General features: G+C 45.7%; 1 long non-coding RNA gene across 2 annotated transcripts in view; it reads left to right on the forward strand.

Annotated features, from left to right (window-relative positions):
* Positions 1-2,541: 2,541 nt before the first annotated feature.
* The window catches only part of LOC102247498, a 21,076-nt gene continuing 19,892 nt past the window's right edge, over positions 2,542-3,725 (forward strand). The window contains exons 1-2 of one of the 2 annotated variants that reach the window (XR_001360925.1): positions 2,542-2,654; positions 3,484-3,632. This is a non-coding gene — a long non-coding RNA (uncharacterized LOC102247498). The remainder of the gene's footprint in view (positions 2,655-3,483; positions 3,633-3,725) is intronic. The other variant, XR_001360926.1, reaches the window with a different exon arrangement.

Below are 3,725 nucleotides of genomic sequence, written 5' to 3' on the forward strand. Positions count from 1 at the left end.
TTTTATTAATTTTTAATTTTTTAATATTTTAATTTGAAATAATCTCATACATGTAAAAAAAAACTATAAAATACTACAGCATATTATATGTACCCTTCACCCAATTTCTTAGGTGTTAATAATTTAAACATAACCATTATACAACTAACAAAATTTGGAATATATTTTTCTTATAATCTCTTTAATGTTACTTAATCCATTTACTTTGTTTTTGTTAATCTTCACCCAAGGATATTTTTCCATTGAATTTTAGAGAGAGTGAAGGGAAAGGGAGAGACACATTGATTGGTTGCCTCCTGCACATGCTTTGATAGGGACTGGGGATCAAGCCAGCAACTGAGGTACATGCCCTTGACTGGAATCGAACCTGGGACCCTTCAGTCCACGGGCTAATGCTCTATCCACTGAGCAAAACAGGCTGCAGCTTAATTCATTTACTTTTAATCTATATGTGTCTTTATATTTAAAGTGGGTTTTGTTTTTGATTCACCCTCATAATCTGTCTTTTAATTGGTGCATTTATGCCACTGACTTTCAGAGTGCTTACTGATAGAGTTACTGCCATATCAGGTGGTTTCTGGGGCTTCCAGGCCAGCCTGCGGCCCGGGACCGGATCCGATCACGAGTGGCAGGCAGGCGGCTTCTGTGGTCCCACACCGGGGACTGGATGGCGGCTCGGGCTGGCGGCTCACACTGTCCCACCCTGCCTGCAGTATGCAAATTAGCCACCATCTTTGTTGGCGGTCAATTTGCATATCTCACTGATTAGCCAATGGGAGACGTAGCGAAGATACGGTCAATGACCATGTTTGTCTATTATTAGATAGGATATTAGATAGCGGTTGCTTTAAAAGGGGGGATTCTAACATGGAAATCTCTCCAAGACATAATGTTAAGCACAGCCAGTGTGGCTCAGTGGTTGAGCATGGACCTATGAACCAGGAGGTCATGGTTCAATTCCTGGTGGGCACATGCCCAGGTTGCTGGCTCGATCCCCAGTAGGCGGCGTGCATGAGGCACCTGCTTCATGATTCTCTCTCATGATTGATGTTTCTGTTTATCTCTCTGTCTCCCTTCCTCAGTCAATAAAATATATATATTTAAAAAAAAACACAAAGACATAATGTTAATTGAATAAAGCAAAACAATACATAGAGTATAACTTCATTTATGCAGCAAAGATACATATTTTCATATACATATGTGTGTATGTAAAGTATAGGAAAGAACTTAGAAAAATACATACCAAACACATGAGAAAATTTTTTTAAAGATGATGTTAATTAAGTGTTAGTAGTTGTGTCTACGTCACTTTTAGGGAGGGATTAGGGAGTCCTCCCCTTACCAAGAGTGCTCTGTAGGGTTCTCCTGCAAATTCTTTCGGGCTGTGCACCTTGGCCCCATACACTCACCAAGGCCATGCTACTCAGCAGTCTGGCATCTGGCCAGACACCTCGGATTTGCATTTGGGCTTCTCTTTGTTGTGCTCTGTGCTGCCTTGGGCAATTAATCTCCACCCTGTACTGAGCTGCCGTGTCTTCTTCAGGTACTCTGGTCCCTCCTTCTGATGGAGGGGTCCTAGGTGCTGTACCCTTTGAGCATCCAAAGAGTCTGAGATGTGGGTGTGAGCTAACTACCTGGGATGGCCAGTCTGAGCCCTCCTCTCTTGGCTCGCTTAGTGTTCCTGTGATCTTAGAGGACCTCATCCTGGCCTCCCCATAGGTGCTCATGAGGTGCTTGTCCCAGATCTGACCCCCAAGGACAAAGCAGGCTTCTCTTCATTCCTATAGTCATTGGAGTTTTACCTTTACACCCCCTTCTCTGAAATTCTGTAATTGGGATAAGAAAGAGGGTGGGCTTCTTACTCAGGCCTCTGTGAAACTGTTAACAGTCTTTTCCTGTAGTTCAGCTCCTTGTAGCTCACCCACACAGGCCTCTCTCTAGGGACCTGTCAGTATGGAGCAGGGTATGCTCAGAGACCACCAGCCAGCAAGAATGGACCCTAAAAAAAAGAGTGGACCCTGTCTCTCAATACCCAAGGGCCCTGCCAGCTTGTGATCTTTGAACATCCATCTCCTTAGATGAGCAACCTTACTACCTACACTTGTGATTAAGGGGTGGTCCTCATTCCAACCCTACTTAAGGATCTCAGCCATGGATGGCACCAAGGCACAACCCGTTCACCATCTCTCCCAGAAGCACACTGAATCCTCCTGGAACGGGACCTCCAGGAGGCACCAGATGGAATAACACGTAGCTTCATAGTTTTAAGCTCTTACTCTGAAATTCTAAATTATATACATAAAATTATTTTCTTTGGCCACTTTTTTCTAATGACACCAGGAAAACAGTGCCAAGTTGTGATGTAGCAATGAACTCTCCTGTTTGGATTTGAATCTATAAGAAAACATACCCTAATTAGAGAGAAACCAGTTATGAAATAGAACAAAGTAACTAGGTCATATTGTACATTTCCTGTTCTACTACCCCACCCCACACTCCTGTCTGGTGTCACTGAGGGTATAAATTGGGGCTGGGCTCAGTGTGTGCATTCACATCAAAGGCCAACATGAAGACAGGCACAGTCTTTGTCCTAGTGGCTTTTGTCATCTTGGGGATGGAGATGGCCTTCGCTCAGAGAGGTCCTCATGGAGGTAAGGGTGCTGAGGGGGTCCTACCTGAGAGCAGAGGAGGCTCAGAGCCCAGCTTCAGACCTGAGGATGGTGGGGCCCAGGAACAGGCTGCAGAGTGGAGATTTGGCATTGATCAGACCCACTTTCTTTAACCTTCAGGAGTGATCACCCTGCTTTTCCCATTTTTCTTCTTCTTTTTTTAAATCCTCACTCGAGAGATGCTTATTGATTTGAGAGAGAGAGCGAGAGTGAGAGCGAGAACGAGAGCGAGCGAGCGAGAGAGAGATATGAGAGAGAACGTCGATTTGTTGCCCACCATATGTGCCCCAAGTGGGGATTGAACCTGCAATATTTTCAGTATGTCGGGCGATGCTCCAACCAACTGAGCCACACCAGCCAGGGCCCTATCTTCTTATCAGATCAGGTTGGGCCTTATTAAAAGTTGGGGCTCTCTCTAGATGTGCCTTGGATGTAGGGCTCCAACACGGAGTAGCTCCGAGATGAACATGGGGTACGTGTGAGGTGGAAAGACGGATGTCTGGGATCAGAGAGGTTTCTAATATCTTCTTCTAAGGTGGAAAAAAGAGGCTTATGACACAGCAGGTTTCCTGCCTGCGGAACTGGGCAGCCTTTGCAGCAGGGAGAACATTCTCCTAAGGACCTGACTGTGACATTGGGGTCTTCAGTGTGAGAGTGGAGCTGCTGAGGCTGAGGGAGGGTCCAGGAGTACAAAGGAAGAAATGAAAGAGGTGGGAGTCCTGCCAGCAGTGAGGCCGTGGATCTCTAACAGAAGTGTTTATACCTCGTTAGTGACTATTCCAGACTCTACAAACACGGTTTTATGTTTCAGGGGGAGACAAACCTGGACTCTGCCCCAGGGTGCCCAAAGGAACCGTTGGGCCTTGTGTTGAAAGATGTGGAGGAGATGACACATGTCCTGGGGAAATGAAATGCTGCAGCAATGGATGTGGCCATGTATGCAAACCTCCTATCTTTGTGGTGAGTATAAATCCGTCAAGAGCTGACAAGGGTGTTAACATCTCCCCAGTGGACTTTCCTGGGGCCGATGGATGTTCACATGTCCACTGCACA

Source organism: Myotis brandtii, unplaced genomic scaffold (genome assembly GCF_000412655.1).
Source record: "Myotis brandtii unplaced genomic scaffold, ASM41265v1 scaffold1327, whole genome shotgun sequence".
NCBI classification, from domain to species: Eukaryota; Metazoa; Chordata; class Mammalia; order Chiroptera; family Vespertilionidae; genus Myotis; species Myotis brandtii.